This window comes from Thermobia domestica, chromosome 5, assembly GCF_964235325.1.
Source record: "Thermobia domestica chromosome 5, izTheDome1.hap1.1, whole genome shotgun sequence".
Classification (NCBI taxonomy): Eukaryota; Metazoa; Arthropoda; class Insecta; order Zygentoma; family Lepismatidae; genus Thermobia; species Thermobia domestica.
Genome location: NC_137458.1, coordinates 13,347,333 through 13,358,882, shown reverse-complemented (window position 1 = coordinate 13,358,882; position 11,550 = coordinate 13,347,333). Strand labels below are relative to the sequence as shown.

Here is an 11,550-nt window from a genome sequence, read left to right as displayed (position 1 = left end):
GGAGAATGTGAAGAGCCGGGGAATGAAAAGTAGTGCTGCGAAAAGACTGCAAATCGGAAATATGACCACAGGGAATGATTTCATACCTCAGAGGGGGAAATATTTGTATCAAATCATCACTCTGTATCCGCATTGATCACAATTGGAAATATGGCCTCAGGGGCTTCATTTGGGGAAGGCAGAGTGAAATTGTCCCACTCTGAGTTTAAGAAACCCATATAATTTAATCAATTTATTACTAATGTGCTAATAGAAAGCGTGAATTTCTTATGTAAGTAGTGAATCTTGCTCTGCTCTAGTGGAATCTAAAATGACGGTGCTGAATGGTGTCAGAGGGGATTTTGTAGCACCAGAAGAGAGAGATTGTTCCTCGGGCCACTCCCTAAAATCATCACTGCACATAATTAGTTGCCGTGAAGAAAAGGGACGCTAACTTAAACTCCAAATACGTAATCGAATATACATTGATCTAATTTACTCACCTCAAATCTGAACTATATTGATTTGACACGTACAAATTTATTCACCCATCACTTGGTTTTAGATAATGTACTAATTATTTCCGTTATCATAACACTAATGAATGAAGATTGATGAGGGGTGGTTTGTGGTTGAGATAACCATAATGTTTACAAGATTACTCGTTAGACGTAAGAGAACTTAACGTAGGTGCCAGGGGCTTGAATATGTATAGACCATACTAGGCACTACAGAAATATACAACACTGTGATTATATGTATTTTATATGAGTGTATAGGGATGCGTGTATATATATATATTTACGAACGTATGTATCAATGTGAGGAAGGAAACAAGGGGGTGGGGGAATGACGAGTGTGGTGTGTGGCCGGAGTTGCCAGTTTCATTACTGCGCGAGATCCGTTACCATGGCAACGAGGGATGTATTTTTTTCCCTGCTTATTCTCTCTCTCTCTGGATTCGTTTTACTCACTCACAAAAGTACCGCAGCAACACTCGTCTTGCTAGTATCTCGCGAACTGCTATCCGGGCCGGAAGCGCGACCGAACTTCAGGTGATTCTCTCAATCACAGAGAGACTCTCATGTGAGATAACGTACGTTCACACACAGCGATCTCTCTTCTGATCACTCAAATATACGTGTAAAATATATTAAAAAGCATAAACAGAAACTCATCTTTACGTGCGCGCGCGTTTAGTGCAGTAACTTTTAGTAAAGAAGAAAATTCCAAATAATTTTTCTTTTCTGCTGTTATTATTGTTTATATTTGTGCCAAAACAAGTTAGAAGAATTATTCAAGTTATCTTAATTACTGACTTAAAATGTAAAAAAAAGACTAATCAAATATCATTACAAAATTTTTATTTATCATAAACTTTGTACAAAACGTCAAAAAATATTTTTTTGAACGTTGCATCGTTACGATTTTTTTATTTCGTACTGTCAAGATATTTATTTCTTTTAATTTAACGTGATTAATTCGATATGGGACTAATTCCCTAAATGTTTTTTTTAAATATTAATAAACTATTAATGGTAAAAATTGTGTAAAGTGTTTTATAACGTGAATTTGTGTGTCGCTTCAAATTGTGGATTCACTTATTCAAGGTAAGTGAGAATTCGTTAAATTATTTTTGAAATACCGCGTTATATGACTATGACGTATATTAATTTTTAAAACCATTTTTATAATGAAAAGAGGAAACATTAGCAGACAACAGTATGGGAAACTATAGAACGAAATCAGATTACACCCCGTACATCGTACGGGTCTAATACATCCTACACACGCACCACTAGTGATGAGCAAATGCAAGACCAAGACCAAGAGCCGGGTGGTCTTGGTCTTGGTCTTGCACACCCAGTCTTGGTCTTGGTCTTGATCTTGCTTGCAAGAGTCTTGCAAGTCTTGCTTTTTAAGAAATCTTATGCTTTTCATAGGCAAATTATACTCTGGATATAAGAGATAATAAATTCTATAATGTGCCAATAGTAACATAAATACAATGTATGTTTCTAAATGTAATATAGTTTACCTTCATGTAAGTATGATGATAGTGTTCAACATAGGCGACGACCTTTATTTTTCTTCAGTGCATGGCTACGCTTAACTACTTATAACACAAATCAAAACGTTTCGCAATCTTTTTATATATTTTTTAAAAATATATCCAACACTCTACTGGTTCCCAAACTGGGGAGGCTACCCCTGAGACGTATGAAAGAAAATCAAGACGGCACAGATTACTGAAATACCGTGAATTGCAAAACTAACTTTACACTCAAAAGGCGTCAGATTTTTTTTCTTTTCAATCACGATTAGCTAATCTTTGTGTTGAACAAACTTCCAATTGTTTTACTGATTCCAATATGTACGATGAAAAAAAAAATGGAGGCTTTCGAAACGTGGGTATGGAGAAAAAAGGAGAGAATTGACTGGGTTGAACAAAAAAATGAATGAGGTGTTAAAGATAGTAGAAGTAGGGGAGAAAAGAATTTTTTTAGGTGTAATTAAGAAGAGGGAGAGGAAATAGTTGTGACATTGGCTGAGAGGAAACCGTATTATGATGGGCATGCTAGAGGGTATGGTGGAAGGAAAAACAGGGGGGGGGCGAAAGAGATTGTAGTTGAAGAAAGGTATTAAAACAAAAAATTCCTACGTCAAGACGAAGAGACTAGTTGAGGACCACTGTACATCGAAACTTCTCAGTTGCAGCAAGTGACCTGCCAATAATAGCAAAATAGCTATGATGATGATGATGATGATGATATTTTTTTTTAGCAATATTGGCCAGAAAAGAGAAAGAATAATAATAATAATAATGTTTATAGTCAAACCTCTTAATATTTTAGAATAATTTGAGTGAAACCTGAAAACGACTCAACTGTCTATGTATTTTGTGTAAACCCAATTTATATAAACACTTTTGATCTATGGGGCTACGGAGGCTCAGTGGTAGTGAGTTCACTTCTGGTGCTTGGGGTCCCGGGTTCAAACCCTGCTCCCGCCAAGTGAACTTTCTGGTGGACAAACACCGTGTGTGTGGGCTTTCTCGAGGTTCTCCCGTTTCCTCCCACTTTCTTCATTCCACCATTTCATTCATCTCTCATCATCACCGTATCCTTTAGTCTAACCGGCATAATCGTGGGACGTAAAACTCAAAAAAATTCATTTCATTTTCATTTACTTTTGATCTCTATCAGAAATACAAAATAATGGCATCAAACTCCAAAGTTATTTGAAATAAACTCACTGACTAACTAACTCTATGGCCTATGGAACCCGGAGGTTCAATGCCGCGTTCACAAAAGCTCTGCACTGACTTCTATCCTTAGCTAATTAAATCCAGTTTCTACTTTGTATTCCTATCTCTGCTAGATCCATCTTAATATTGTCCTCCCATCTGCGCCTAGGTCTTCCTAATGGCCGTTTTCCGATTGGTCTTCCAGTCAAGACTTTGAAAGCGTTTCTACTTTCTTCCATTCTAGCTACATGACCCGCCCGCCTAAACCTCCTAGACTTGACGACCCTAACAATGTTGGGTAAACTATATAAATTATGTAGTTCGTCGTTATGAAGTTTCCGACATTCCTCATTCCCGTTCCTGTTGGGTCCGAATATTCTTCTCAGGATCTTGTTCTCAAATACTTTGTCTATGTTCTTCCTTCGTAACCATACAGAACAACAGGCATGATTATCGTTTTATATATTTTAAGTTTCAAATTGTTCGACAGAATTCGCGACAACAAGAGATTTTGAACCGAATAGTAACATGAATTCCCTGCTTTCAGTCGACATTTAATTTCTTCGTGAATATGATTTTCGTCTGTTAATATCGATCCTAAATATTTGAAAGTATCCACTTTATCAAAAGTATTATTTCATATTTTAACGCATCCACAATTTGCCGTATTACGGTCCCGACGCACTTCCATGTATTTAGTTTTATCTGCATTTACTTCTAAGCCCATGTCCCTGCAAGCGTTTAATAAGATCTCGGAATTTCTTTCTATTGTTCTCCTATCATCCCCTATTAAATTTACATCATCAGCATATGCCATAACCTGGTGAATACCGTTCAACTCTAGGCTCAAGTTAATTGAAATAGTTGTACAAAATCACTCTCACTTGTGAGTATGAATTATTTATTGTTCTATAATGTTATATCGATCAATACTCGATGTTCGATATACCTAAGGAGGCTAAAAGTTATAAGAAACAATTATTCAACGTATAAGCATCTGCCCATGAAATCAAACTTGCGGTCACATGCACTAAATTTTTGTCAATGTCATGAAAATGTTATTTCGATAATAAGCTAGGTGTCCCGTTCGTCCCGGAAAATCTGGGACCGCCACGGAATCGAGATCTGCGTCACGGTTTCCCGAAAATATTACTCGATATGTTTTAATGTCCGGATTTCAGCGAAGAAGGCAGGAATGGAATATTATAGTTTTTTCTTTTCTTCTTCTTCTTCTTCTTTTTTTAAACAGAATTAGGTCTATAATTATTCTCTTTAACTTCTGAGTGTGCCAATTCAACAGTTGGAATAACAACTTGAATTCATAAAACATGGATTTAATTAAGTCTTCGATTTAACTACTTTGACATTGAACGAAACAATCGTTTCATTGGGCCATGGGCAAAAGGTTTTACTGCTGAATCTTATTGCTATCTTTAATACTCTGTTTCAATCTGCATCTTTCTTCAAATCAATAATCCCTGACCGATAGTTTTGGTAATTTTCCACTGACCATTCAAAAAGAAAAATATATTGTGAAAGGAAATATCATACGTGGAATGGGCTAAAACAAATTCTGAACGTCATGAAACATAACAGATCCTGAGAAATTAATTAACTAACTAACTCTATGGCCTATGGAACCCGGAGGTTCAATGCCGCGTTCACAAAAGCTCTCCACTGACTTCTATCCTTAGCTAACTGCATCCAGTTTCTACTTTGTATTCCTATTTCTGCAAGATCCATCTTAATATTGTCCTCCCATCTGCGCCTAGGTCTTCCTAATGGTCGTTTTCCGATGGGTCTTCCAGTCAAGACTTTGAAAGCGTTTCTACTTTCTTCCATTCTAGCTACATGACCCGCCCACCTAAGCCTCCTAGACTTGACGACCCTAACAATGTTGGGTAAATCTTATAAATTATGTAGTCCTGAGAAATTAAGAAAAATAAAACACACACACACTCAATTTTGCTTACCAGGGGTAGGGGTAAATCATCTGCTTACGTTTGCTTAATTAGGGAGGAGGGGGTCTACTAAAATGACTAAAAATGTGATTACGTAATACTTGAACAACTCTATCTAATGGAAGAAATTAAATTAGTATATAACATTTCTTTTCAATTTAAGCATTTCAAAGATTCTCGTAATTTAGTTACGTCCCGCATTTTCATTTTTGAAATATGGCAACCCTATGTTGAGCACAATTCGATATGAGGACACATTAAAAATTTCGAACTGATGCTTGAGCCTCGGAGCCAAATCCATACCCATCTAGTCGGTACCTATGATGTACGGAAATACCGATATTCAATACAACGTTTCTCTATAGTTTTGGAAGAAGAACACCACTAATATGTTTTGAAATGAAACAAAATATTTAGTTTAAAGTCCTACGATTATGCACGGTGATGATGAGAAATGGATAAAATAGTGGAACGAAGAAAGTAGGATGAAGACGGGAAAAGTTCGAGAAAACCCACGTGCATGGTGTTTATCCACCAAGAAAGGCTCACGTGGCGCAATCTGGGATCGAACTAGGGACCCCGTGCACGAGAGGTAAACGCTGTACCACTGACCCGTCAAGGGCATAACATGTTTTAGTTTATTTTTCGCTTATCCGTTTCTTACGAACACAACTATTCTGTGTGTGATTTCCCAAAACCCAATCATGGGATGTAAACGAATCAAATGATGACCAAAGTAAATCAGACACTGCATTTCTTATACCTTGTAACAATTCATATTATGCTCTCGGTCGTCTTCTAACGCAGGAACGCATCGTAATTCAGCACCAATGACTCATTTCTTTGTGTGCAACAAGTTTCGATTAGAATGACACCCATGTAGCTTGAAAACGGGTAATAACTACAGAAAATGGGAACAACCGATTCAGAAAATGACACACTGTAGCAATATGCTACAGGTGCAGATCGACTCACATGGATAGCATAGCTACTGGGAACACATTCATTTCAGCGACAGTTTTACTGAAGCCAAGAAATTCAAATGAAAGATGTAATAATTTTTCCCCTTCATTTTTACATTCTATATAAAAAATTAAGTAGTACCGATACTTGTGCAAAATTCTTGCGCAAGAGTCTTGGTCTTGGTCTTGCTCTTGCACCCCTTGGTCTTGGTCTTGGTCTTGCATGCAAGACTCTTGCAAAAACTGCAAGACCAAGACTCTTGCGCTCATCACTACACACCACTATGAAATTCTTGTAAGACACGAATATCCAGCAGCGTATATAAGGGGGGGGAGCTTTCGAGCTGAAGCTCCCACCCCCCGAAATTTTATTAACTATTTTAAAGTAAATGGAATACCTTGCAGAATTTTACATTTCCAGGAATAAAGTTAGCAAAGCCCCGCGTAACAAAATCGTAAATACGGCACTACGAATATCACTTAAAAATTTAGAGCTATAACGATGTTATCGCTCTGTTATTGTAAGACATGTTGGCTTTCTAGATTTTTTTTTCTAATTAAGGTGATGCATTAACTTACTTTTGATAAATAAATGAGTTTCTGAGACAATTCTTCGAAAGAAACAACTGTGTCTTGGCCTCTTTTATAATGCGGCATTTACTTTAAGTTACAATTTATCAAAATTACTATAATCTAAGCGAAGAATATGAAAGGATGTTCTCGGAATTTGAACGACAATCATCTTCCAATAATAATAAAAAAGAAGTTGAGAATGCTCCAAGAGCATTGCCAGAATGAACTTTTAAAATAATTAATTTTTCTCATTAACTTCTACAGGCTTTATACCAATTGTTCTATGTAGCCTACTTTATTATTATACTCATTAAACAATTCTTGTAATATGTCTATCCATTTATAATTTCCTTGAGTACTAAATTTTATCCACATGTTTTGTTTAAGAATTCTGTTAAAACTTCTACAATATGTAGTTTTACGAAGGCACATGCTGAAAATGTAGGGCTCAAAATTAAAGAAAATCGCAAAATATCATCTCCCTATGACTTACGGTTGGCGGTTATGGTTCCTTAAATCTCCCGAAATTCGAACTTTTTTTGTACAATATCTGGAGAACGGTGGCCAGTTAGCCACTGGCCACTGGTTACTATTTGGTAACAAGATGTTCACCATCCTCTTAGGTATTAATCAACACCAATATGATCTCTCTATGACTTACGGTTCCCGAGATATGGTTCCTTAAATCTCCTGACATTGGAACTTTTTTGGCCAATATCTCGGGAAATGGTAAGAGTGACGCGAAAAATTCCATCAATTCTTGCAGATAGTCTTACATGCTCTATCGAATGGAGGGTTCAAAATTGAAAAAAAAATGCAAATAACAGACACACACACACACACACACACACTCACACACACACACACACACACACACACACACACACACACATAAAAAAAAATTGAGTAACGAACTTTTTATGTTCGTTGATAAGCACCAAACACTTTTCACTTTTATAAGAATGCTTCGGGTTGCATAATTTAAAGGCGTAAGACATCGTCTTATTTTAAAACCTTGTATACGTAAACCATTCTTAACGACTGTGAGAGTAACTTCTAAAAAAGTGGGTGTTGGTTTATTTTCTTTACGTTCTTCCTTTCTCCTCTTCCCAAAAACGAAAGTGTACATCGTGAACCAGTAAAAATTGAGCTAGTCTCTGTGTAACACAATGTATATTATTACTATTTCTTCTCTTGTACATCAGATTGTAAATATTTCTCTAATATGAAATATGATTAAAAAATATCAAATTCTGTCAAGAATATTAAGTCCAGAGGTTGAGCGCTCAGCTCTGGCGTTTGAAAGTTGAACGATGGATTCCGCTAATTGTTTTAAAACCTCCGCTTTCATTAGCGGTAATTGTCTCCTCGAGCAGAAATCAATCCCGAGACCACTACGTACTTAGGAGTTTGTGCTAACTATTTGGTTACTAGTGACCATGATATCGATTTTGTACATCGGCGTGTCAGTTCACCGGTGGGTCATCATCATACAAAGTATGCTTTGCTACTTTATGAAGAAAAAGGGAAATTTGTAGTTCCAGAACAAATATTTTAAGTTCTGCAGGCTAAAGGAAACGGGTAATTAATGAAAGTGTATGGTTATTTGAAAATTGGTGGAATTCCAATGTAGAAGGAAACGAGAAAATCTTTGAGAAAACCAAGGTCGGATTAAGGCAGATATTGTAGACTCTGGCCTTCAGGTGGACCGGCGGCCTTCATTCTGATCAAAATCTCAACTGACTGTCTAAAAGGAATCATACAAGATGCAATCATCATCGTAAGATAAAATCTGACCAAAAATATGAAAAGAAATTTCTTCGTTGGTTACGTCCACTGTCTTAATTTGTAAAGTTATATTAGGTATAATATCATTTAATGCATGACATGGATGACGAAATGCAATGAAATCTTTAAGGTTTACGTCCCACGATTATGCCGGCTAGACTAAAGGAGACGGTGATGATGAGAAATGAATGAAAATGATAGAATGAAAGAAAGTGAGGGGAAACGGGAGAATCCCAAGAAAACCCACGCACACGGTATTTGTCCACTACAAAGTTAACTTGGCGCGAGCTGGGATTGAACCAAGGACCCCATGCACCAGAGGTGAACGCTCACCCGGGGCAATCGTGGCACCTGGCATGGTTGATGTAGAGGTACGTGTATTCCCTTTTACATTCCTACTGTATTTTCACATAAATGTATTAGGCGAAATCAACAGAGGCCACATATTTTTCCTAGTTCCGGGCCCCGGCCCTGGAGAAAACTCACGAACATGGCGTGGTCCACCACAAATACACATTGTATGGGATCAAACTGAAACTTCTCACAACTGACGTGAGCGATGTTCTGTTGAGCCAGGATGACTTCTACCTCCACTGCAAGAAACACATAAACTACTTTTAGACACAGTAGGACACTGTACACATTACCGACACCTCCAGATGACACATATTCACTTCTTGTAGATACTGTGTTGTCCAAATGTATGTCATCCCTTTGTTTTCGAACTCTTGGCCGAGAAGAAGTGTTTTAAATACGTATGTCATTATGTCCTCGGAGAGTGAACACTTTTGGACACGCAAAGCACACTTTATAAACACACACTTGATACATTTCCCTCTCAACGTCTGTATTAAAAAAGCTTAAATGCTGGTTTATTTTTTTTACAGTGTACCCTTATGATTCGAAAAAATATTCTCATAATAATTTCGAATAAAAATACAATTCTATCTATCTCCAATGAGAATTATGTGAAGACATTTCTGTATACAAACTGATGAAGAGATACCGGGCGCACTCACGTGGGGGGAGGGGCACTGACTCCTGACCCCCTCCCAAACTTCGTAACTCGATATAGATTTGTACACTTTCTTAATAAACCTATATTCGTTTAGTAGAGAAACGATGGTTGTAGTATACAGATTTGATGTTACACTTCACCTGCAGTTTTCCTTATAAAAAACTGCCTAATTCTATCATTTTTCTAAGAATATGAATGGAAGTACTTAATTAACAATTACTTATAACTTTTTCGTGTGCACAATGACACCGGTTGGTTGAATACTAAATAGACGTAGTTTTTGGTAGTATTGTAACCCCCCCCCAAACATTATACCCATCCTAATAAACATTTCTGGCTTTGCGCCTAACGGACTCTAGAATGTAATTTTGTGTTAGGTAGACATCTTTGTAGTTAACCTTGTTGCTTACAAGCAGTATTGCTTTCTATTCCCTTATACGCACTAATGATAACTTCATTGATCGTTCAATTGGCATTATTGCTTTCATACAATATTCATATGCGTGATTTGCAGATCATTCCTTTAAAAAAAATGAAAAAATAAATGACTTACAAATTTTACGTCCCACGTTTATGCCGGTTAGGCTATAGGAGACGGTGATGATGACAAATGAATGAAATGCTGGAATGAAGAAAGTGGGGGAAAACGGGAGAACCCCGAGAAAAACCCATGCACACGGTGTTTGTCCACCACAAAACCCATTTGGAGCAAGCTGGGATCGAACAAAGATCCCCATACACCAGAAATGAACGCTCTACCACTGAGTCACCGCGACCCCGATGACTTGATTAGATAGTCGTAATCTTCTTCAACACAGTTTGGTCAAATTTTAGTACTGCAGAGGCTTTGTCTCCCAGTGGCGAATCTAAAAGGTAAAAACCGAGGAGAAGCATGAGTTTACAATTTTTCATTTGTCTTGGAGAAGTTTACACCTTAAGAGTCTTCATCCCGGCGAAATTAAAATACCGCTAATTTTACAGTAGTTATGTGATATCTTCAAATAGATAAAAAACAATTGACATATGGAACAAGAGCGCCCTAGACAATATTATTTTGCGTGAGGTACCGTTATCACAAGTCACCTAGTGGCTTTATGTTTTCAGCTGTTTAGAAACGTGAAAATAAATGTCGATTTTCAAAATGGCTCGAAATCGAAAGGAGATAAGTGAGTCGTGATAACGGTTTCTCATGTAAAATGATATTGCCTAGCGTGCTCTTGTTCCACATTTCAATTATCTTTTATCTATTTGAAGATATCACATAATTAATGTAAAATTAGCGATATTTTAATTTCGCCGGGATGAAGACTCTTAATTCTGTTGGATATTATGCAGCGTTTATACATTGCATAACAGAAAAACTGCAACCGGAAACTACTGTATATCTAATGTTTCAAAAATATTCCAATAAACAATAAAAAAGGCAACGCTCACTATGCATTTTCAAAAATATATACATGATAACTTTAATTATTTTTGTCGCTAAAAAAAACTGGGGGCCTACCTCCCCGGTCCCAAGGTGGATTCACCACTGTTATCTCCCGAATTACGCAAAAGTTCGTTTTATTTGTAGTTTCTTGGTCTGTCGAAAGAAACATCAACGAAAGTGTTACAAATTACTTCTTCTCAGAGATATTACAAATATAATATACCATATTGCGGACAGTGTTGCTCATTAGCAACGCATGATTGGGTTTTTTAGAGCAATGTTGCTTAGAAACAAACATTCTATATTTTGTAGCTAAAATAGTTTAAAAATTGCGAAATTATGGTCTACCATGCAAATAAAGCAAAATATTTTTACGGGAATTTCTCAATGCTTTACGATTTTTGAAAAGTTGAACGCAACGAAAACTGGAGCTCAAAACTTTTCTATACAACTTTCAAACATAATATTGTCAATAGTGTTGCCCACGAAGAGAAGAATTTTCTCATGAAGAATTTTCATGAAGAGATACGAGACGAGACAGAATTATCGTGAGAAGATAGATAGGAGACAGAATTTTCATGAGTAGACACGAT

At 36.8% G+C, this 11,550-nt stretch overlaps 1 protein-coding gene across 1 annotated transcript in view; it reads left to right on the top strand.

The window, feature by feature from the left end:
- The first annotated feature begins 982 nt into the window (after positions 1-982).
- Positions 983-11,550, top strand: part of LOC145685721 (uncharacterized) — a 1,054,280-nt gene continuing 1,043,712 nt past the window's right edge. The window contains exon 1 of the mRNA XM_081758209.1: positions 983-1,589. The gene's annotated coding sequence lies outside the window, so the exon portion shown is untranslated. The remainder of the gene's footprint in view (positions 1,590-11,550) is intronic.